Source organism: Pseudorca crassidens, chromosome 19 (assembly GCF_039906515.1).
Source record: "Pseudorca crassidens isolate mPseCra1 chromosome 19, mPseCra1.hap1, whole genome shotgun sequence".
Classification (NCBI taxonomy): Eukaryota; Metazoa; Chordata; class Mammalia; order Artiodactyla; family Delphinidae; genus Pseudorca; species Pseudorca crassidens.
In genome coordinates, this window is record NC_090314.1 from 48,191,813 (window position 1) to 48,217,130 (window position 25,318).

General features: G+C 48.5%; 1 protein-coding gene across 15 annotated transcripts in view; it reads left to right on the top strand.

Moving 5' to 3' along the window:
* Positions 1-20,975: 20,975 nt before the first annotated feature.
* MAPT (microtubule associated protein tau) overlaps positions 20,976-25,318 on the top strand; it is a 102,475-nt gene continuing 98,132 nt past the window's right edge. For all 15 annotated transcript variants that reach the window (XM_067714443.1, XM_067714447.1, XM_067714448.1 and 12 more), the window contains exon 1: positions 20,976-21,132. The gene's annotated coding sequence lies outside the window, so the exon portion shown is untranslated. The remainder of the gene's footprint in view (positions 21,133-25,318) is intronic.

A 25,318-nucleotide genomic window follows, 5' to 3' on the forward strand; every position in this document is an offset into this window, starting at 1 on the left:
GCCTCCCAGCCCAGCGGCTGGGATCAGTTCCCATCCTCAACACCGTTCCTCTCTGCACACCCCGATCTGCAAAATATGCCTCCTCCAGGAAAACCCAGGGTCTACCCATTCCTTTGCCTTGTGCCCCTCAGGACGTTCAGCCCTCTATCCTCTCTGAGAAGTAACTGTGTGTGGAAGGTTTGTGGTTCACCATCAAGCATCTCTTCCGCTAGCACAGGAGGACACAGCTGCGCTCTGAGTCACTGAGACTTGGATTCGAAGTCCAGCATTGCTACTCACTTGCCGTGTGCTGCTGGACAACTGAAGCCACCCCTCTGTGTCTTGATATCCTCATCTGTAACCTGGGCTGCAAAGGTTTACACTGTGGGTTTGTCGAAAGGATTAAATGAGGTGAGGTATGTGTTCACACAGCTGACACGTGTTAAGCACTAATGATAGGCTAGATACACATGTTATTACCTGATGCCCAGGTTTCAGAGCAAAATTTCCAGGACAGCACTTGTCACACCTCCAAATGCCGTCTTTCCCAAATCAGCTTACGATTCTTCCTGGCTGAGCTCCCAGAGGGGGTGTCATCCTCTTCCCTTCCAAGGGTTAGGATGTCCGGCCATGCCCAGTGAGGTGCGGTGTGAGGGTGGGTGCCTGGCGGCGAACAAGGGCACCACCACATAACCAGAAGAGGAATCCCTCCTCAGTTAGACCGAAACGCGGAAGGTTTTGTGCCTTTTTTCCTGCAACGCTGAACTTTGTGCGCTCCTGTCCTGCCATCTCCTGGTCAGTAATGTAAGAGCAGGCGGACTCACACTCCGAAGGCCAGGGGCATTCTGTCAGGGAACTTTGGAATAATTATAGTCAGGGGTGATATTCAAAAACTGTATAATAAACTACCCATCAGCAAAGCTCTGGAGTCCCTACTGGGCCCAAGGTTAACTCTTTAGAAGCTGGCTGTGAGGAAGGGGAGGTGTCCTGGAGAAGGGTCTGAGAGTATTTTGATATTTTATGAAATGAAGTAGCCCCAAGGCAGCATCACAAGTCCCGATGCTTGAAGGGTCCATGCCCTGGTGCTTACCCCACCCCCATAGAGTCAGGTCACCTTAAATAAGTGACCTTATTGTGAATAACGAATTCTGTGTTTCAAGACCCCCAGGACGTGGACCGTTGCTAGGTGAGGGGGACTCCCCATTTTGTCCCCTGGTCCCCCCAGTACTTGTTCTTGTAGGCCCACAGATGCCCCTTCCCACACACAGCACAGCGATTATTCATTGTGTTTGTGAGCACGTCCCTGCCCATCACTGGTTTACTTTCCAGATGCTCAGTTTTATCTTTGGGAATACCTACTCTTCAGCCTCTAGGACTCTTGGCTAGAGTTCTTCCAGCCACATAAGTCTGAGTCCCGGTCTCACATCTCACCTCTGAGCCTGCCTAGAATTATGGAACACAGTCTCAGAGAGACCCCAGGAAGGGGAAGCTGGAAAGGAAAACTGAGGCTCCACTGGGAGAACCCTGGGCTGCTGACATTGGGAGGAGTAGTTCTGAGAAATGCCTTTAAGTGGCTTCCCCAGCCTCTTAAGGACTTGAATGGTGCAAAAGACTCGGGGGAGGACGGTGTATGAGGTCTGAGTGAGGGTGTTGGCAGAGCCTCCAGGGACCTTTCAGAACTCTCCATAACTGAGGACAGAGAGTGAGAGCTGCCTGCCCGAGGTCACACAGCAAGCCACTGACAAGGCGAAGGTAACTAAGAACCTGGAAACTAACCCAAGAACCCTTCACAAACAGGAAGCTCTTTCTGGAATGCAACTGCTTGCCTTTCAGGGATTGTTTCACAAGGTCCCAATTTCCCACCACATTCTCGGTTTTCTTAAAGCAGGAGGCTCTTCGATCCAGAAAGCAGAGAACTTCTCTGGGCAAAATCCTCAGCCCCTCATAAATCATCCTGGGCAAAGCCTGGCCACTGCCTGGAGTTCTGACCCAGAAAATGAAGTGAACCTGGGCAAGAGAGGCAGCCCTCCTGCAAATCCTCACCCATCACAGCCCAGATTGTCTTCCCGGCCATCCCCTGCTACAGTCACAACAGTGCGAGCCATGGGTGGGTCTGGTCTCAACCCACATCACTTAATTCTTAAAGCTGGTTGCGATAAATTGAATAGTGTTCCCTCCAAAAGACAGTCACGTCCTAATCCCTGGAACCTGTGAATGTTACTTATATGGAAGAAGAAAAAGACGACTTGGCAGGTGTGATTAAATTAAGGACCTTGAGGTAGGGAATCCGTCTTGCATTATCCAAGTAGGTCCTAAATGTAATCACAAGGGTTCTTGTAAGAGGAGGATTACACACACAGAGGAGGAGAAGGCAATGTGAAGATGGAAGCAGAGCTGAGAGTGACGTGGCCACCAGCCAAGGATTGCCGGCAGTCCCCAGGAGCTGGAAGGAGCAAAGACCAGATTCTCCCTGGGAGCCTCCAGTAGGCCCACTGGCCTGCCGACCTCTTGCTTTCAGGTCAGTAGTCCTGATTTCAGACTTTTGGCCTCCAGAACTGTGAGAGAATGAATGTCTGTTGTTTTACTCCACCAAGATTGTGGTAATTTGTTACAGCTGCCACAGGAAACTAGCACACCGGTCAGCAGGTAACCCTGACACAAGCTGCCTGAGTGCCCAGCCCTGTGCTTGAGAATTAAATGTCTCACAGAGCAGACGAGACAAAGACACAGCCCCACAGCAACACACCTAGTCCTTCCCGCCGGGGAGAGCTGGGCACCCGGAGTCAGTGAAGGAGAGACCGGAGTTGGGGGTCTCCGTTGCCATAGCCAGTGAGTGTTTCCCAGTTCCAGCTGCTTTATCAGGCTCCAGGGGTTTCTTTTTATCGTGATTTTATTGTGCTTTGGAGAAAAAGTGGAGAGCACAAAAAAGTAGAAAAAAGGCACAATTCCTGTTAAACTTCGGTATGTTTCCAGGCAGTCATTTTTTCCCCCATTCACAGGTTTTTATTTGTCTGTTTCATTTACATAGTTATTATCAAAATGGATATATACATTGGTATTCTGCTATGAATATTCTATGTACCTTTTGAACCTTTATTTGGAACGGGCTATGTAGTATTCCATAGCAGATATAACTTCATAGACTTCACATTCTCTTTATTGGATGTTTGATCTGTTTCCTACAGCACCGTGAGGAATATCTTTGGCAGTAAGTTACTTTACATGTTTTAGGAGATTTCTGTAAGATAGATCTAGTCATTTTACTTCTGGGAAACTAGCGGTATGAAAATCTTTAAAGATGGTAATGCATTTTGCTAAATTACTTTCCAACTTGTGTGTGTGTCAACTTACCCTCTGCGTGTGCTGTAAAACATGGAAGTAACCATTTTACCACACTTTCACCAGGATCTTTTCCAATTTGCTATGATGAAAAACAATATCACTTTCAATTTGCATGTCTCTACTTAACAGTGAGGTTGGACTTTTATTTCCACACTCTGGTTTATTAACAGAATACTCTCCACTCCCGGGCTTAGCACGGTGTCTAACCAGTCGCAATTTCCTGTTGATTCTATGCTAGGAAAATCTCTGGGATCTATTTTCTCCTTCCCATTTTTACAGGCTTATTTCAAGATGTCACCTCTCACCTGGGGATGAGAGGTCATTAGGATCCTTGAGGAAAAAAAAAAGAGCACAACTATTCTTGGTCGTGTCCTTCTGGCTGAAAGACCTTGGATGCCTCCCTACGGCCTGTCAAACCAAGCCCAGCTCCTCGGCTTGGTGTTTAAGGCAGTCCGTGATCAGCCTTCCCTACAGCCAAGCTTGCCTGCTATATCCCCCAGCCACCCTGTGTGTGTAGCCCTTCACACAGGCTCGCCCAGCTCCGTGCCTCTGATCCACCTTCCACTCACTTGGAATGTGCTCTTGCACCTTCCCCTAATACCTATGCACGTCGTATATCCAGAGATTCACGCCACACTCTCCAGCACCCCTGTGCAGGGCCCTGTCCAAGGTCCTGGACACAAACATTACCCGGGATGTCGTTCCTGCCTCAGAGGGTTTCACCGTCAGGAGTGGGTGGATGAGGGCATAGATTCATACATCCTGATTCATTCAGGCCCTTTGGCTTCAAGGAACAGGAACCCATTCAAAGTATCTCAAGCAAAAAGAGGAGCTTATTGGAAGGACACGGGGTTTCTCAGGGCACCAGGGCAAACAGCCCAGTTGGGGCTCATGGGAATTGGGAATTAGAGAGCTGTCAGAAAGCAAAGGCGTCCTCTGCCTCTCCAGGCTGTACAGGCTCTGTGCGTCTGCTTCCTCTCTTCCCCTCCCGAGCCAGCTGCCTCTGCACGCTCATGTTTGCTCTTGGCTCCTCGTGGCACTGGTCCCAACTCTGCATCGTGGTCTCTGCCCAGGGACCACCACCAGTGGGCAATGGTCTCCATTCAGACACCATTCTGATTCTCAAGAGAGGGACTCGGCTGGGCTTAGATTTACTCTATGTGGTCGGGGTCTTTTCATCGGTTGTTGGTGAGCCTGTGGGCCCTTGATTCAACATCTGCTCCTGGTCCAATCAGCTGCGGCTGGAAAAGGACAGCGAGAAGAGCAGGGTCAGATAGTACAAAGGGTTGTCAGAATCTGGATTATATCACGATCCCAAGGTGAAGCCTCTGCTTATTAAGGTCTAAGAAGCACTGCTTTAGAGCAAGGACTCTCAAAGAGTGATCCCTGATCCAGCAGCAGCAGGCTTGCCTGGGAACTGGTCAAAGATGCAAATTCTGTAAATCAACTATACTTCAGTTAAAAACAAAAATCGGGCTTCCCTGGTGGCGCAGTGGTTGAGGGTCCGCCTGCCGATGCAGGGGACGCGGGTTCGTGTCCCGGTCCGGGAAGATCCCACATGCCGTGGAGCGGCTGGGCCCGTGAGCCATGGCTGCTGGGCCTGCACATCCGGAGCCTGTGCTCCGCAACGGGAGAGGCCACAGCAGTGAGAGGCCCGCGTACCGCAAAAAAGAAAACACACACACACACACACACACACACACACACACACACAAATCATCCAATGTCTTCTTAACCAAACAAAGAAACAACCAAAAGAAATGCAAATTCTCGGGACCCTCCCCAGGGCCTGGAGGGGGCCTGGGAAGGAGCTGGGCGCTTCCCACAAGTTCTCAAAACAAGCCCCACCCCTGCCCTCTGTTTTCCACAGAGAAAATTCCCACCTTCCTTCCATGGTGAAGAGCCAGTGCCTTGCTCTCCACCTGTCCCCTGTGGGGCTGACAAAGACATACCACCACACAGGCTATTGTGTACAAATGAAACAGGCTGATGTTTGCTTATGCTGGTCAGAGGCGGGGCATCCCTCCCTGCTGTCCTCATTTTCCTACTCAGGCAACAATGGATGACTTCTGTAGTCCCTTCAAGGATTATGGGTTTTAATGGCCTGGTTGGTTCCCACCTATATTAGGTTCCTGTGGCTGTTATAACAAATGACCACAAACCAAGTGGCTTAAAACAACAGAAGTTTATTTTCTCACAGTCTGGAGGATGGGAGTCTGGACTTCAGGTGTCACCAGGGCCACATGCCCTCGGAAGGTTCTAAGGGAGACTTCTTTCCTTCTTCCAGCTTCTGGTGACCCCAGGCGTTCCTTGGCTTGCGGCTAAATAACTCCAGTCTCTGCCTCCACGTCCACATGGCCTTCTCTTCTCTGTGTGTCTCCAATCTCCCTCTGTCTTTATCGCGTGACAATATGTGTCATTGGATTTAGGGACCACCTTGGTAACCCAGGGTGACCTCTTCTTGAGGTTCTTAATAATTGCATCCTCAACCACCTAAATGGGAAAAGAATTTGCAAAAGGCTAGATACGTGTATATGTATAACTGAATCACTTTGCTGTACACCTGAAACTAACACAACATTGTTAATCAACTCTACTCCAATATAAAATAAACAGTTTTTAAAAAATTGCATCCTCAAAGACGCTTTTGCCTAATTAGGTCACAATCACAGAGTCTGGGTGGACATACATTTGGGGAGGGGGGCACCATTCAACACACTACACCACTGGCCCTGCCAACTATTTGGGACCAGACTAGGGACAAAGGGTGTCTCCACCCCATCTCCTTCCTTATCTAGAGTAACCACAAGTGACAAGATTTCTGTTTAGCCCCATTCTAGAGCCAGAGGGAGAAGAATATCGAGACACAGCCCCCCTCCTCAAGGAACTGATGGTTGGGTGGAAGGAGAGCAGCCAGGAAGGGCGCCACCTTTGCACCCCCGCCCACGGCAGTGCCCACCTCGGCCTGCCATCTCCCATCAATTTCCGGAGCTGTGGCTGGAGGATGAGAGAGTGGCCTAGAGGGGGCTCGGAGCGCCCTGGGCGGTGCTCTGGGAATTGCAGGGGCCCCAGCGATACCAAGACGCACACTCCTTCCTTCTGCAGTTTCCATTCTGCCAGGGCAGGAGGTTTTATGATTGCCAGGACAGCCATTAAAGAAGGAACAATCAGCCAATGGCACGTTCCTGGGCCTTGGCGGCCAGCGTTCTCTGCAGCCTGCCTCAGAGAGATGAGAATTTCCAGAAAGCAAGCTGGTGTCCAGAAAAGGCCCATCCCAGACGGCCTCTAATGTCATTAGCCCAGCGATGATGAGTGAAATGAGGTACAAGCGAGCAGCCCTGGCCCCACTTGATTCTCTGAGGGATGCTGATAGGAACATGGCCTCCCAGCTGGGGACCACAGAGCATGGACCAGGAGAGAAAGGAAGCCACTGAGAGGCAGGAGAACTGAGGACAGGGTGTTCGTAGTGGAAATAGGCAATCGATAGACCTGGGTTTTCATTTCACTAATTAGCTGTGTGAGCTTAGAAGAGTTCTTAAATAAAGAGCCTCTGCAAATCATTATAAAAAGACAAACAATCCAAGAAGGGAAAAAATGGGCAAAGAATTTTGAACTGGCGTTGCACAGAAGAAACACAGATGGCCAAAAAAAAAAAAAATACAAGAAGGTGTTTGATCTTTCTAGTAATTAGGGAAACAAAACTTAAAACAACCAGAACACAAGTGAGAAAACTGGTGATATCCGAGTAAAGTCTGCTGTTTATTAAATAACTTTGTACCAATGTTAATGAATGTCTTAGTTTTGATCACTATATGAGGTTATGTAAGATGCTGACATGAGGAGAAGTTGGGGGAAGGGACTATAAGAACTCTGTATTTCCAGAACTTCTCTGTTAGCCTAAACTTATTTCAAAATAAAAAGGTAAATAACAACTACTATAACAACAGTAACAGAGGTATCACTGTCTTCCCAACACAGGGGCAAGAATTATAAAGATTAATAAGACCCAGCATTGGAGGTGGTGGTGCTGAGAAGCAGGCTGTCATACATACCGTTGGTGGGAAGGTGATTTGATACATCCTTTTTGGAGAGCACTTTGGAAGCATTGATTACAATTTCATTATGAGTACCCCTGGACCTGGGAATCCCATGGCTTGGTATTCAAGGTACCCAAATCCTTGCACTTGTATTCAGAGAGGCATGTCCAATGGTATTCACCACAGCCCTGTTTCTAATAACCAGGGGCAACCCAAATGCCCAAGAGAGGAAAGGTTAAATGATATAGTGCATCTAACCATGAAATACTATGCAGCAGGTAGAAAGAATGCAATCCATCCACGTGAACAAAAGGGAAAAGGTTTCCAAAGCCAGAAAGTAGAATTCCACCGATGTGAAGGAAAAGCCCAAATAAAGCCGTACATTTCTAAACGTACATATACAAAGGTACAGGCTGACCCAAAAGTCAGGAACAGCACCCTCTCGACTGGTCAAAGTTCCCTCTGGAGAGGACGGTGGGGCAGAGATTGGGACAGGCACGGGTGTGTGGGGCTGCGCCAAAGGGGGCTTTTTCTTTTTCCGTATTCTCTGAATGTTTAACATGAAAGGTCATGTATTACTTCTGCAGGTTTTTAAAATAATTATTTTTAAAAGCTGCCCGAGTGATTCAACCTTCTCTGACCTGCAATTTCCTGGTCTTTAAAATAAAAGAGTTAGTAATACAATGTTGTATGTCAATTATGTATGTATAAAATAGAAAAACAACAAAGATATATTGTATAGCACAGAGAATTATAGCCATTGTCTTATAATAACTTTTAATGGAGTATAATCTGTAAAAATACTGAATCACTATGCTGTACACCTGAAACTAATATAATATTGTAAATCAACTATACTTCAATTAAAAAATAAATACATAAAAATAATAAATAAATTGAAGGGGTTGAGTTAGGGCCCCTCCGAGGTTGCTTCCAGCTCTGAATTTCTTTAACCGGAATCTGAGGCTGTGTCCTATGCTGCCTTCTCCCTACACTGCCCCCCAACACACACACACCTGCTTCTCTCCAGTCCTCACGCTTTCCAGTTCATTCCTGACTTAGGGCCTTTGTGAGGCCTCCCAGACCGCCCAAGATAACAATGAGGGAGGAGAGAAAGGCAGCGCCAGACCAGAGAGGGCCTGGGAGACCCAGGAAAGGAGTTAGGATTTCAGCATCAGGCAGGTAGGAAACCTCAAAAGGGTTCTAAATGCTGGGGGTGGGATAGGGTGGGAGGGGAGGAGGGGGAAGGGGGAGGGGTGGTGTGAGGCTGCCTCCACCATCTCATCAAAGCCAACAACAGTCTAAGTCTTGGTAGAACATGAAATATAAGGTAGAGCCTGGCTTTAAGCAATTGGGGGCCAGTCTCAAGGTAAACAGAGCTTGAAGAGAAGTGAAGGGTCAGAGTGAATCTATTTCAAGTGAGTCTCCCCTAAGTCCATTCACACTCTGCAGTACAGTGTTTTTCCATCTCCTGAATACGTAATGTCCCTCCCAAATTCACTTAAGGCATAGACTGTCCTGTTTTGATGTCTTCTCAGATCCTTGCGCTGAAACCCAAATTCACTCTCAAAAATGTCTCTCAACACCATGATATATCATTCCTCCCCGCTTTCTCTCTTTTTGTCTCTCTCTTTCTCTCAACCTCTGTTTTCCACCCATCTTCTTTTCGCCAGACTTCCTAAGATTTTGGCCCCTTCTCTCTCTTTCCCCACTTAGTGAGATTTGCCATCCTTTGATAAACCGTCTTTCCAGCGGGACTGTATTGCTGGTCTAGCCTGCCCTTCCCCAATGGCCTTTGGGCCTGGCCTCATCTTCCATGCTTTGGCTCCACGTGACTTTCCAAGGCTGGATTCCCCAGGCTGAACGTACAGAAAATCTTCCAGGACTCTCTCCTTCTTCCTTCTTTCCCTCAAGTCCAGCCTCATGAGGTACAAATGGTTAACTGCAACTCCCTTGGATGGGGGGTTGTGGGTTCAGAACAGGCTACAGGGAAGGCAGGGGAAGGTCCTGGTGGGGACTCAGACCCCTTCAGATCTCTCCCCTTCCTGTTTCTGTTTCTCTTGGAGGGACTTTCTCCACAAGGCTAGAACCCTGGCCACTGGAGAGGAAGGGAGCCTCTTCCTCCAGTTCCGACTAGAAAGAGGCCTACAGGTCAGCCCCGTCTGGATCAGGTGCCCAGTTGCAGGACCAGAGGGGTGGACACCATCACAGGGGCCTCCGATCAGAACCACATGGTTCCCCAAATAGAAAATAGTAACAAATATGACGAATATTAATCCAACTCTTATATCAACAATCACATTACACATCAATGGTCTAAATGCACCAGCTGAAAGACAGAGATTGTCAGAGTGGATCAGAAAACATACTGCATGATTCCAACTAGATGACATCCTGAAAAAGGAAAACATGAAGGAAACACTGCAAAATCAGTGGTTGCTAGGGGCTGTAGGGGAAGGATGAACAGGTAGAGCGTAGAGGATTTTTAAAGCAGTGAAAAGTACTCAGTATGGTACCATAATGACAGATACATATCTTTATACATCTGTCGGAATCCATAGAACAGGGGTCTCCAACCTTCCGGTACCAGTCCAAGGCCTGTTAGGAACCCGGGCTGCACAGCCGGAGGTGAGCGCGCGAGTGAGTGAGGCTTCACCTTCCGCTCGCCACCGCTCGCATCACCCGCCTGAACCATCCCCCACCCCCGTCCGTGGAAAAATTGCCTTCCACGAAACCGGTCCCTGGTGCCAAAAAGGTTGGGGACCGCTGCCTTAGAATATACAACCATAATGCAAACTATGGACTTTGGGTGTTTATAACGTGTCAGTGCATGTTCATCAACTGTAACAAATGTACGACTCTGGTGGGGGTGCTGATAATGGGAAAGGCTGTGTATTTCGTGGGAAGCAGGGAGTATATGAGAAATCTCTGTACCTTCCCCTCAATTTTGCTGTGAACATAAAACTGCTCTTTAAAAATTGCCTTGGGCTTCCCTGGTGGCGCAGTGGTTGAGAGTCCGCCTGCCGATGCAGGGGACATGGGTTCGTGCCCCGGTCCGGGAAGATCCCACATGCTGCGGAGCGGCTGGGCCCGTGAGCCCAGCCCACATGCCGCTGGGCCTGTGCGTCCGGAGCCTGTGCTCCGCAACGGGAGAGGCCCGCGTACTGCAAAAAAAAAAAAAAAAAGTGCTAGGAAAAAAAAAAAAGAGAACCACATGGTTCCCATGCACAAAAGGGGCATCTCTCCTAAAGAAGAGGACATCCATGCCCTAGAAGAAGAGAACAAGTTTTAAGCAGAGAGAACAGGGTGTGTCCACATTGCCCCACGTTCAGCCCAGGGGCTGGCCTTGGTAGGCATGAGGTCTGGTTCCTTAGCAGCAGGAAGACCTTGGGAGACCTGGCTGGCGTCTCCAGCTGTTCTTGCTTTACCGTCTCCACCCAGATGCTGCAGTTGACAGCAGGTGCCCAGAGCGCACTGGCTCCTGACTCCAGCGGCCCCTCCTCAGGACACCAAACGCCTTGGATGCTGACGACTCTGACTTTTTTAGGAAACCAGCCCTATCTGGAAGGAAGTTATTTTCTATTTTAAAATGTCAGATTTGGAATGTCAATTTTCTCAGAAAAGGTACCCTTTATATACAAAGGATGGGCCCACGTTTTCCTCCAGGGTGCTACTTTTCAAAAAGTCAGAATTTTTTAGAGCTGAGAGGCCCCTGGAGGGTCTTTTATTCCAACCCAACTCATTTTACAAATGAGGCAACAGGTACAGAGAAGTCAAGCGTTTTACCCAATAATACCTGCTAGTTAGTAGCATTGGCAATAAGGAATCCTAATAATTAATCAACACTCAGGGATTCCATGTGATGTTTGCAAACTATTTAAGAAAAAATGTAGTAATGAGAACTTATCCTGGACAGGTATGCTTTTTTTTTTTTTTAAGGCTTAAAGTTTAAGCCATAGGGTTTTTTAACTACATGAATATTAAATTGAACCATTTACCTCCACCTCTGGAATCTCGGGGATCTAGAAGCAAACACCTCGGGGCGGGGCACCAAGCGAATTAGGACAGAAGACTTCTTTGTAAAAGAGTTGCTTTAGTCATTGGTCACTCTTTCTGGTTTATCTAGTTTGAATATTCACATTTGTCTTCCTTAAAGAGACATGCACCTCTATCGTTATCATGTTTGGTACAATTTTTCTTCTCTAGCCTGTTCATAATTTTGATTCCACACACCAAACCAAAGGCATTGGCCTGAACTTACAAGAAGAAAGTAGTTATTGTGGATGAATATGCAAAGCTCATGGGCCCTGAGATGCTGTTGGTGGACACAAAAGCCCCTCTGTGACTTTGTAATAGCCGGTCCCCCACATCACACAGAGAAAGAAAAAGGGTACACACTGTGCTCACGCTCTGTTTCACCCTCTTGAATTTGTAAACAACTGAAACATAACACAAACAAGCCGTTTCTTTTTTTAGCTTTGCTGGTGTTTTTAACTCAATAAAATGTTTGTTAATTAACTTCATGAACTTTTTTTTTTAACCCCAGATTATCTTGGCATTTGAATGGACTCCACTGGCTGGTGTGAATGGGATGGTTTCTTTGAATATGGGTTGATTTCTGTGTATGCCCTTGTAACAGTCAGAATAAGCTAGATTGTGGTGCAATAACAAAGGATACCCGAATCTCAATGGTTTGACAGAAGTTTACTTTCCTCTCATGTTACATGTCCCATGAGGATCAGGAGGGAGCTTGCAGTTTATGGTAATCACTCAGGGGCCCTACCTGAAGGGGGCTCCATCTTACCTGTGCTTCCGCTCACCTCAGTGGACGGAGAGAACTCCGGAGGGACTCACGCAAGCAGTCAAATGCGCCAGCCTGGAAGTGACACCCATCACAACTCATTGGTCTGAACTAGTCACGTGACCCTGCACATCAGTTAAGTCCATTGCCCTGTGTGCTCACCAGACCTCAGCATATACACACACCACTCACAAGAACCCCACCTCGGTACCGTGTCCAGGGAAAAGCCTCTCTAAGGAGAGCCCAGTGCCGAATCAACTGGTCAAACATTTAAGTACCAATTATGAGCAAGGCCTGGGTGGAACTAAGGAATAAAGACAACCAAAGTCATAGAAAATGTTCACCTAATTTTATGGTACATGAGTTATATTTCTTTTTTTTAAACATCTTTATTGGAGTACCATTGCTTCACAATGGTGTGTTAGTTTCTGCTTTATAACAAAGTGAATCAGCTATGCATATACATATATCCCCATATCTCCTCCCTCTTATATTTCAATTAAAAAAAAAATTGACGTGTTCTTCCATGGAGGAAAAAAGTCGTAGAGGTGCTACTGATATCTACCAGGTAGAGGCCAGGGGTGCTGCTACATGTCCCACAATGCACAGGACAGGCCCCACGACAAAACTTGTTGTCTAGAGTTCTTCCAGGCACATAAATCTGAGTCCGGGTCTCACACCTCACTCCTGAGCCCACCTAGGATCATGGGACAAGTTGATTGTCCCACGGTTGCCATGGTTGAGAAGCCCTGTATTAGAGTAATGCAAAATTCACATTCTGAAAACACAAAACAAAAATAAATCCCCAAACCAAAACAAGCAAAAGTCTGCCTTGAGTTCGGCCCCTGCATGTTGGATTAGCTGGGAGGTTGTGGTTCCCATCGCTGAACCCACATGGACATCCATTAGATGGGCTGCAGCTGGGGCCCGCATGGGGTGGTGACCAGATCCCACTTCTGATAAGTGCTTACAAGTGGCCTTGACTCTCCAAACACTTGTTAGCACTCCTTCCCAGCAGTGAGGGCAACCAAAAATGTCTCCAGACGGTGTCAAACGTCCCTGGAGGCAAAATCTCCCCCAGTAGAGACCCTGTTTTAATAAAATTTTCAAGTTTGCAGAGAGTACCATTCCAGGTGTGCTGCAGAGGAACAAACCCTGGACCGGGAAATGGAGGGCCTGATTTTAAACCCAGCTCTGCCATTAATCGCTCAGCGCTTCCCTCTTTGGGCCTATGCTTTCCTACCTGTAAGATGAGAGGCTCGAACAGGACGATTTCTAAAATCCATTCAGAGCTTTCTAAGGCTCTAGGGCTGGGGTGCTGGAGTTTTTCATTCTAATATGTTTCCAGTCATAGCCTCACCCTCTCCCCAAAGAAACAGTGGAGTGAGGATTTCAGCTGCACGGTGACACAGTTCATGTGACAGGAGGGGGCTGATAAAGGGACCAAAGAACGTGGAGGGCTGACAGCCAGTGGGGTGGCTGGGCAAACAGGAGGAGAGGGGAGAGGCAGCGGAGGTCCTGAAACCACCAGAAGGCAGTTCCAGCGCTGACTCTGCACTAAAAAGTCATCTGCGATCCAAGGAATAAGAAGAGGAGGCAGGGGCTGCTGAATGGTTTTTGGAGAAGTTGAGATAAATAGCATGCAAAGTACACAGAGAAAAGAGCAATGTACCAAAAATGGGAGGGCATTTTGTGTGTGTGTGTGTGTGTGTGTGTGTGTGTGCATGTGTGTGTGACTCAGCTGTTTCCTTGCTAATGGCAAGAGAAATTGAACAATTTCAATTCAGCTTGAATCTGCCTGTGAGGTTTAAAAAATCATAATCACAGGATTATTAGATTTACTGGTCTTTTACTGGTCTCTTGACTCTTGTTCAGCTGTAATCAAAAGACAGGGGCGAGGGCTTCCCTGGTGGCGCAGTGGTTGAGAGTCCGCCTGCCGATGCAGGGGACGCGGGTTCGTGCCCCGGTCCGGGAAGATCCCACATGCCGCGGAGCGGCTGGGCCCGTGAGCCATGGCTGCTGAGCCTGCACGTCCGGAGCCTGTGCTCCGCAACGGGAGAGGCCACAGCAGTGAGAGGCCCACGTACAGCAAAAAAAAAACACAGGGGCGAGAGGAGAAAAGAAAGAGATGCCCCCTTGCTCCTTGCCATCCACATTTCCTCCCGGTCCATCTCAGAATCCAATCAAGCTTTACAGTGAAGTTGAATGGGAGTGAGAGGTATTTAATAAAAGGCTGTTCTGTCTAAACAGTGATTCAGGACTTTTTGGAAGCTGGGAGAGACGAGCTGAATGGCCCACTCCAGGTTCCCTAAAGAGGGTTTATGCATATTTTTTGTCTTAGGTTTGTACCTGTTCTGTTTTTTTCTAGCCACATCAACACCAATAAGCTGAGCTCTCAGGCTCTGCTGTATCCCACAGCCTGCACCTGTTTCTCAGAAATGTTTCACCCAGTTCTTCTTTTATCCATCCAGTCTACAGGCCTCTCATCAGCTGTTTATGAAGCACCTACTGTGTGTCAAGTACTGTGTTATGCAGTCAGGTGAATAAAATACAGTTCAGGCCTTCCAGGGCGTCACACTCAGATGGGATGGACAGGTACCCAAGCGATCCCCCGCCTCCCAGTGTGGTAAGTGGGCCTCCCGGGTAACACCCGGCCCTAAAAGGCAGGTCTCAGGGGAGGCCTTCTGAGGAGGGGATATCGGAGCTAAGTCTTAAAGGACAAGAGGAGGGGGTATCAGAGCTAAGTCTTAAAGGACAGATAGGAGCTGTTCAGGCAGAGATGAGAGAATGATCTAGGCTTATGAAAGGTTTGAAAGCAAGAGAGAGTTTGGTGATTCAACGACCTGCAAAGAATACAATGTGATTGGATGGTAGGGCTCAGCGAGGACCCAGGCTGCATTTGCCAAGCCAAGGCAGTGTGTGGCTGCTTCAAACCACCTTATTGAATATATGGCGTTGGTTTATTAACATTGAGCTCACAGCCAACAGCCCCGTAACTCGTGCCCGCATGATGCTTCCCTAATGCACATGTTTTCTCCATGAGGCGCATCACAGCCTTCTTGTGCTTAGAAACATTAGAGCCATTTTAAACAGCAAAATCAGGGAATTCCCTGGCGGTCCAGTGGTTAGGACCCCACGCTTTCACTGCCGAGGGCGCGGGTTCAGTCTCTGGTCGGGGAACTAAGATCCTGCAAGCCATGTGGTGTGGCCAAGTAAATAAATAAAATAAAGGACAGATTTTTAAACAATAAAAAATAAAAGCGAAATCACCAGCAAAGCCCACAACACTAAAGAAAGCATGGCAAAGCGTGGCACTAAATAGATGGAGGAAAGGACACTTGCTTACAGGGTGAGAGCTGAAGGCAGAAGAGAGCAATGCCTTGCTAGACCTCGGCTGGGAACATGCGAAGTTGGACCAATCACATTTTTTGCCCCCTGCACATATCCACAAATGACCACAAAAGTGCCACAAGTATTGATTTGGGGGGTACAAATACATTTAGGGAGTCGTGAACAATGAGGATTATCTGTATTTCAAAAACGTAAATATGAACCCCTAAATTCTCGGTACTGCCAATGACCACTGTATTCAGTAAAATATTTTGATTTCTCCTAGAATCCAAGTGAGTTTAGAGGTATCTATGAATTTAAGACTAAAGATCTGGGGACATTTGTGCACTGTTGGTGGGGATGTAAATTGGTGCAGCCACTATGCAAAACAGTATGGAGGTTCCTTGAAGAATTAAAAATAGAACTGCCATATGATTCGACAATTTCACTTCTGCGTATTTACCAGAAGAAAACAAAAACGCTAATTTGAAAAGATATATGCACACCAATGTTCACTGCAGCATTACTTACAATAGCCAAGTATGGAAGCAACCTAAGTGTCCATTGATAGATGAATGGATAAAGAAGATGTAATATATATATATATAGGAATATTACTCATCCATAAAAATTTAAAGAAAATCTTGCTATACGCGACAACATACATGAATCTAGAGGGCATTAAGCTGAATGAAATAAGTCAGACAGAGAAAGACAAATACTGGATGATCTCACTTGTATGTGGAATCTCAAAAACAAAACAAACAAACATAAACCAAAAACAGATTCAGATACGGAGAAAACGTGGGTGATTGTCATAGGGGAGGGGAGTGAGGTTGGCGAAATAGGTGAAGGGGATTAAGAGGTACAAACCTCCAGTTATAAAGTAAATAAGCCATGAGGATGTACTATACAGCATAAGGAATATGGTCTATAGTATTGTCATGACTCTGTATGGGGACAGAGGGTTATAAGACTTCTATCATGGTGATCATTTCATAACATATGCAAATGGCAAATCACTATGTGGTACCCCTGAAACTAACATAATATTGTACGTCAACTAGATTTCAATTTTTGAAAGAAGACTAAAGATCTGGGACTCATGGAAAGCTATCTTACACTGAAGCAGTGTTTAAAACAGACCATCCTGCGTCATTCTAGAAGGACAGCCTGTCAGAGGGTGACTTACAGCTCATGGCCTGATGCTAGGGAAGCCAGACTACTGAACTAGCAGACTCATTTCCGACTGGAGCAAAGCAAAGTGCCTCAGAGCCCCAGAGGGCTCTCTGCTCTGTCAGCTGTCAACATCCACACTGTCTGTATTCGCCTGTGCAGGAGCGTCAAGAAATCATGGGTCTTCAGCTGCCACTTGCTGACAGAAAAGCAGCAGGCTTTGCCCAACAACGTGTTACGAGAACAGTCTCGGTAGTCGGTGCTTCAGAATTTTCCAGAACAGTGATAAATAAGTTCCTTAAGCTGCTAAATCCCAGGGACCCTCTGGGGCAATTATTTATTTGAAATGCTAGACATGGGACTGAGAGGTTTTATTTAATATTTAAAAGTATAGGTAGTCTCTTATATAGGAAAAAAGTAAAGTTATACAACACAGTTCCCTCAGAGTCTCATCTCGTAGCTGTCCCACTGACTGCATGGGGACTTTCCTTGACCAAAAAAGTGTCACTACAATGCTTAGAATTTTATTTTTAAGGAAGGCATGCCACAAACTGCCTGGGTGGTACCTAACGCCAGAGGTTTTTTTTTGCATTTCCCCAATTTTGTTTGAATTTGTAAAAGGTGGATTTTATTTTTAGAGTAGTTTTAGGCTCAAGCAAAACTGAGTAGAAAATACAGATGCAGTTTCCACACACCTCTTGCCCGCTCCCAGGCACAGCCTCACCCAGGATCCACATCCTGCGTCAGAGTGGTAACTTTGTTACAATCCATGAACCTGCACGGACACATCATTAGCACCCAAAGTCCACAGTTTAGAGTTTACTCTTGCCGCTGTGCATTCTGAGTTTTGACAAACGTATAACAATATAACAACGTGTATCTACCATTAGAGCATCATACAGAATAATTTTGCCCTAAAAATCCCTCTTCGCCCCACCTCTTCCCCCTTAACCCCTGAACAACTACTGACCTTTTTACTGTCTCCATGATTTTGCCTTTTCCAGGATGTCATATAGTGGGATCATATGCAACCTTTCCAGATGAGCTAACCCTGAATGTGTAAGATCAATATCAATTAATAAATAAATCACTTATTAATCAATAAGTGCAAATCACTATACTGAGAGCAACTTACAGTCTTGGTTATCATTGTTTTCGCCCCATACAGTTTGTTGAAAGGATAAACAACCTCCTTCTCTGATTAAAAAAAAATCAGGACACTAATAACAGTCAGTAATAGTACTTAGAACTTGGTATTACATAGAAAAAGAAATGATAATGATATTTACTCTGAATAAAGAACAGCTTGTGGGCTTCCCTCGTGGTGTAGTGGTTAAGAATCCACCTGCCAATGCAGGGGACATGGGTTTGAGCCCTGGTACGGGAACATCCCTTATGCTGTGGAGCAACTAAGCCCGGGAGCCACAACTACTGAGCCCACGTACCTAGAGCCTGCGCTCCGCAACAAGAGAAGCCCTGCTCGCCGAAGTCTGTGCGCAGCAATGAAGACCCAACTCAGCCACAAATAAATAAATAAAATAAAGTTTTAAAAAATGCTTAAAAAAAAAAGAACAGCTTGTAGAAAATAAAGTACAAACGCCAGACTATAGCTCATGAGATGCGACTCAGGTCTCAATATTTTGGTAACTTTTAGAATTCTTACTTTTTTCAGTTTTATTAAGATATAATTGACATATAGCACTGTATAAGTTTAAGGTGTACATCATAATGGCTTGACAGATATATATTGTGAAATAGCTACAACAATAAGTTCAGTTAACATCCATCACCTCATATAGTTACAAAAATTTTTTTTCCTTGTAAGGAGAACTTTTAGGATTTAGTCATCATGTTGTACATTACATCCCACTTTTAGAATTCTGACTACATCTTCCATAGAGTGGGATTTTGCCAGTGATGGCACAGTTTAAGTGAAAGTTAATATTTAAGTTGATTTCAAGTTCTGTATTTGGGGCTCCCCTTTGAAAACTCCCCAAATTACCTGACACTCCCCTAGGCAGGCAGATCCAGAGTGTCTGGGCAAAGCCAAATATAAGGAGAGGCTGATCTCATGGATCTGTTATGCCTTGTCCCTATTTCTGGGCCCCAGGATGACCTTCGCTTTTTTGACAATAGAGCTACACCGCTGAGTCATGTGTAACTGAAACCCTTGTCTGCATTTCATCCTGCTTCTTGCTGGAATCCAGAAAACCTAGACAAGGGGCAATGTTCTCAGCAGGATAATGGAGGGAAGGAGAGGTGGGTAAGAGGCATTCAGGAAATATAAAGACAGAAAGGAAAATTTGGGCCTAAGCGATAATTAGCAAGAGGTAAGTCCAGAGAAACTAAGGCATGGATCTGCCTCCTTTTATATAATTGAGGTGTTTACAAATTTGCCTGTAAATCAACTTACATTTCAAACGCATCAGGGGAACTGACATTTAGGGGAATCTGGATATGGTTCCCTTTGCATAGTAAAGCATTTGTCTGTAATGTTAATACTCACTTTCTAATCTAGCTGTATTACATTGATACTCCCCTACGTTGGCTTTGAGAGAGGACTGTAGGTGTCTCATCAAAGCACCTTGCCTAGCAGACAATTAGGCGGAACAAATACACTTCAGGCTGTCCAAATACTCTGCCTGGTTGTAAATATGCCTTCCAGTTGGAATGATTAGGGGAGGTTTTGGTAAAATTTGAGCTAGGTTTCGAAAGTTAGGTAGGATATTGGTGAAGAAAGAACAAGGACTTTGCAGGCAAAGGAAAACCCCAGAGTAGAGCAAGAGTTCCAGTCAAACAAGCTCAGTTGGCCATAGAGTAGATGAGAGAGAAAACTGGAAAGGACAGAGGCTCAGATGATAGGCTGGAGGCGGGGTGGGGGGGGAGGTGCAGATGAAGAGAAGTTTAAGGCTAAGGAGTTTAATTTCACTTAGGGAGAAATTAGAAGCCTTTAGGCAGGATGAGCTGATATAGAAAGAAACAGAGAAGGGACACCAGTAAGGTCACTACATATTGAGAAGCAAGATAAGGGTCTTTAGGATGGTGGCAGTTGGAACAACAAAAGGTCAATTCTAGAGACTCAGAGCTTAAGAAATTGGCCCCCATCTCCATCATCCACTCAGTGCTACCGATAATACATTAATTAAACCCCTGTGAATAAAGCATCTTTAATTACCTGCTTTTTGTATTAATCTGTAACATACAATACTGCTTTGAAAAAATATATGAGCTATGCAAATTAAAGCTCTAAGACAAATTCCCATCTTAGGACAAGATGGCTGTCTCCAAGCCCTCATACACTTAAAACCTCCCACTGCCAGGGCTTAAATTAGATGTTGAGGAGACAAAGCTAAGGACAAAACCTAGATGTTGGCTGACTGAAGAATGAAAGCCCCTGGTCAGTTTCAGTCTGAGGCCGTGTTATCCAGGTGAGAATCTCCAGCAGCATTTAGAAATTCAGATCTCAAGCTGTTTACAGTTTTACAGTGTTTCACAAACAAGGTAAAAATAACTGTATATGTGAAAATGCTCTGTAATGTGATAAGTGCCATTTGAATCTTCATCTAATTTAAGATTTTATTCTTGGGTCACAGATGAATAATAGATTCGAATGCTCCTTGTTAAAACAAAAAACCAAAACCTTGCACTACCGTATTACAATTGAGTTAGCCTGTTTTCAGCATATCTGCTAAGGAAAGAATTCACCTTGATCGGTAACAAAAAAGGTGGACAGATTGAAAGGAAGCAGATCCGGGGAACTGATCTCCAACAAGGGGAATCATTTCGGGAAATTCAGGGGAGGGTCAGGGTGCCAGCGATAAGGAGGGCAAGCCCGAGGGAGGTTTGAGGTCCAGGGTGGACGGACTGGAGGGCTGGCCATGTGGAAACCCGCCCAGAACCTTTCCCAGACAGGACATCACCCCAGGACGACAGGGAAAAAAAGGGGCAGCGGACCTGGGGGCGGAGCACCCAGCCTCTTCTCGACCCAGGGAGCATCCAAGCCTCCCTCCCAAGGGAGGAGACCCCTCAGACAAGACAAAGGCTTCCCTAGCAGGAGAAGGGCCAGAGTGCGCATGCGCATTGCGGTCAGCGCCGCGGCCCAAGTCGTGGGAGGGAGGCGAGACCGGGGAAGGGAAGCTCAGAGAGGAGAGAGCCGAGAGGCTAGGATGGGCCGATCCTTGGAGCTCTCGCGCGCGCCTACTGGTGGCCGGAGGAGAACACGCCCGCGGAGGCCTTACGGCCCGCCCCTCCCCTCGGGAGGCTCGTGCTCCCGCTGCTCGCGCCTGCGCTGCCCGCCGGTCTCGGGAGCGCGCCCTCTTCGCTCGTGCGCGCGCTCGCAGTCTCCACCACCCACCAGCTCAGACACCAGCAGCAGCGCCGCCGCCGCCGCCCACCTCCTGCCACCGACACCACAGCCACTTTCTCCTCTGCTTCCCTCTACTGTCCTCGCCCTCTGTCGACTATCAGGTAAGTGCGAGGCTCCGAAATTTGCCTCGCCGTCCTCCCTCCTGCAACCCCATGCCGCCTCCCCTCGCCTCAGAGATGGGTTTCATGAGGTGAGCATTGGTCGGGGGCAAAGGCGGCGGCCCCTCCTTGCGCCCTCAGCGCTCCGGCGCCTGGATTGGGGCGACTTGGAAAGGGACCCATGCAAGGGATGCACGCGCGTGCGCGCGCGCTCGTGTGTGTGTCCTGAGGGGGGGGTTGTCTACACGACCCGCTTCTCGCGGACCCGTCAGATGTTGTGCCCATAGGGTGGGGCGCGGATGGCGGTGATCTGGGGGAGGGGGGCTGCTATGCACTCTCGAACACCGCCTTTTGCCGCAATGGGCGTATGACTGTGTGTGTGTCGGGGGGTGGAGGGGAGTCCGGTGACGACCCCCGAAACCGAACCTGTAATCCAATTTCTCTGCCTCGGTTTGCCATCAGCTCTAAGGAAGGTATTGATCGGGTTCTAGAAAAGATGACTGCCTGCCAGCCCCTCCCCGGCAGCGATTCCAGTGGGGCTTTCGCTGCCCTTGGTTTAAGGCGGTGGCCCACCCTCTCCTCGATTTCCTCCTTCAGAAACCCGCTGGGGACATTTGAGGGCTGGGAGTGAATCGGAGAAATGGGGAGGGGTCCCGGCGCTGTCACTTTAGTCGCCCTTCCCCCTGCGCGCTCCTGGCACCGAGACGCAAGCAGCGCCGTGCCCGAGAGAAGACAGCGCGCGGATCCCAAGGTGGACGCTCGAAAAGGCAGGGGTCACCTGGCCTTGCGTTGTGGAAGGATTCGGCAGCTGCCGATCCCGGCTCGAGGGCGCACACAGCCGCAGCCCGGCACCAACCCGCTCAAGGGCTGCAGGTGCATTTCGGGGCGGGCCCCATTCTCTGCGCTCCGCGCCGGTCGTCCGGCTTGTGCGCTCCCTGCCGGAGGCGAGGGGCTGGCGCGCAGTGCTCGCCCCTCACTGCGGCAGTGGGTGTGGACCCGGGTGGGCGAGGAGGGGGAGGGAAGGCTTTGCCTCCTCCCACTTCCACCCCTGCTTTTTTCCCCTCCGAACGCGAGGTGCCATCTTTTTGCGGTGTGTCACGTCTTTACAGTACCATGCCAAGCCGGGTGGCTGGGCTTAGGAGGACAGGGCGGGGACTGTCATTAAAGGGGGGAGCGCAGTTAGCGCTGAAGTCTTGGCATTTTGCTGCTGCGGTCTTGAGCACCGGGGTCGTTCACCCGGAATCTTCCTCGGGGGCCCGATGCTTTGTTTGTAGGGCTACGTGATCTGCGTTGCCAGCACTGGTTTTTGGCTTTTATTCTACGAGGGTGTTTAACCAAGGTTCCCACCCCTCCTCCCGCTTTTTGCCCCTCATTTCCGAGCCCTTTGTTAGCTCTCAGAGCTCGCTGGGGTCGAGGAACTCGAGTTAGCCTCGGGGCACGCATGGAAAGGGCGTCACTCCGCGCAGCCCCCTCCCAGAGCCGGGCCACGCGCCAGAAAGCATCCGCGGGGCTGAAGGGGTGGGGTTCGAGGTCTCCGTGCGCCTTGCGGGTCGCCGCGAAGGATCGATGCCCCTCCCCACACCCGGAACGTCCCGGGGGCCATGCCCCACCAGGCTGCCCACCAAGCAGCACCGGTGACTCCCGGTGGGAGCTCGCAGGCGGGGCCCCGCTTCGCTTCAAGCCCTGTTGCTTCGCCAGGCAGGAGATTGTGAGGAGGGGCCGTGAGGTTTCCTCGGGTGCTGCGGGCCACACCCATTTTTATCGGGAGGACTGAAATGGGGGACGCCGAGGGGAGGTTGTCATGGAGACCACACGCTCCCCGGTCTCTTGGGGCGTGCCCCGCCCCTTCCCAGCAGAGATGGAGAACCCTGGGACAAGCAGGGCCGCCCCTTCTGGCTCCTGGAGGACGCTGGAGGGAGACCCGCACCCCCAACCCTGAACCCGTGCCTGTTTCTAATTGGACTCCGGCGGCCGCAGCCACCCAGATAGGCATCTCTCATGTGTTTTTATTATTATAGCCGAATATTATTTTAGAACTGTGCGGGATTTTCACTTAAGATCCCGAGTTCGCCGCTGCCTTGAAACCAGGAGGCGGGGGTGGGGAGGGAGGGCTAGAGAGGCGGGTACGGACCCCGGCGAACAAATCCGAGCCTCGCCCTCCTTCCATTAGCCGGAGCCTGGCCGGCTTTCTGGTTAATTCTATTGCTGGAAACTGGTGCGGGGGCGCAGTTCTGAGAGGGATGAGCATTTTAGGGGCCAAATCGTCCTCTCGAGCCGCGCAGGTTGATCTGAATATTCGGGAATGACTCGGCGGGGCGTCGAGAGGCTGCCCGGGGCCAAGCCGAACCTTCTCTTGGCTTCAGGATCAGAGCCTCCCTGCAGAGCTGGGCTCGGCACGGGTGGGTGGGAGAGGTTCAAGGATCAATTCGAGCATCTTCCCCGCCCCTCCCCACAATAGAGCTGGACAGGAGATTCTGGTACCAGAGAGAGCGAGGGTCTTAGAGCGGCCCTGGGAACGGGGAGCCCGCGGCCGCCGCTGCTCGGGATGGACCGGGGGCAGAGAGGTCATCTCCTGTCGGTTGGGGGAAAAGGAGGGAGGCAGAGGCAAGCGCGTTTAGCTCAGTGCCGGGAACAAAGCGCAGCACGGCATCCGCGATTTTACTCTTTGGAAATGTGTTGGCGGTTTGGTAAGGGCTCTCTGGTCGGCAAGGCCGGGGTTGGGGGGCTGTTAACGGAGGAATCCCGGGGGCCTGGGGACGGTCCTTCGTACGCGTATCGGGAAATTCCATCCCTGGCTCTGGGCGCGCTTTAAATACACGGCTTCCTACCCGGGAACGCGAGAGATGCCCCGTTTGCGCCTACGCTCCGACGCTGAAGCTGGGGCCAGCCGCCGCGCCTGGGTTTCCTGGGTTTCCCATCGACTCCTGTCACCGAATCTCCAGCAGGTGGGGGCTGTTTTAAGTCCCGGGAGACCCCGCTTGGCGTCAGGCGGTCCGGACCCATAACTCCATGCGCGAGTCTCCGGCTGGTCCGGGTTGGGATGGATGGTGGGACCTGGGACAGCGAATGTCCGCCTGCTCCTCTGGGCCACCGCGCGCTCAGGCTCAACAGGACAGCTTTGAGTTTTATCTGATCCCCGTCCCTCCAACTGACCGATCCTACGACAGAAAGAGAAATGAATGCCTTTCCTACCATAATTAATTAAGGTATTTTTTGTGTTTTATGATGCTGCTTATGTTTACCACATAAGAATTGCTTATCCATTCCTCCATCTCCAGACCTTTCCCTAAATAAATTAATAACATGCTTCTCCCAGAGCCCGCTTCAGAGTGGCTCTTGAAGCTAATCAATTTCTTGACCAACATTTGCTTCTGTAACAGCTTATGTTTACTGCAGTAACCTAGCTTGACTCTTGGCGTTCAACGTTGGACAATTTGGGGGAGGTGTTTGTTGGTTATGCTGGTTTTGGGTGAATGACAGTCTGTGTCTGTCCGACCTCTGCACACGCCCATCTTTGAGTGATTTCTAATATCAGGCACAGATCCCCCAACAGGAACAAAAGAAAAGGGTTATTCCCACAAATTACAAGAGGAAAACTTACAATCAGTTTGATTCAAGAAGGGTCAGATTTATTCCAGTTGGGAAAGTGTCCTCTTTCTGTTGAACATGCCCTTTGACCCACATGCCCTTTGAGAGCTGTGGCAGCCTGGAGATGTGGTAGGATTGGGGTGCCCTTTGTTTAGGCTGAGTTTTCCTTCTGCCCGTTTAACATCAATTCATGAAGCCCATTGGTTGAAAATTTTAAGAAGTTGTTTTATTCTACCTTCCCTCGGCATTTATGTACATAAATGTATGTATATGATTTGGGTGGCTCCACAGCTGTGTTCATGAACATATGTTAGTTTTCAATTAGATTGTGCTTTCTATTTAGTTAATTACTGCCTTCCTTCCTCTCACCTTGAAATCAAGAATCACTCATAAATAAAAGCACCCCTAGGGGCTTAGTACAGTGCTAGACATACAATAGGTCTTTGGGCCCTGCTCATTTAACAAATGAATGGATAAAACGGGAAAATGCAGGTTAAAAAAGGTGGTGGAAAGAAAGCAGAATGGGAGGAGGGCTTTATTCAAGGTCATGGCATCAAGAAGTTTTGGGGACAAATCCAGTCCAGTTTGTCCCCTGCTCTGT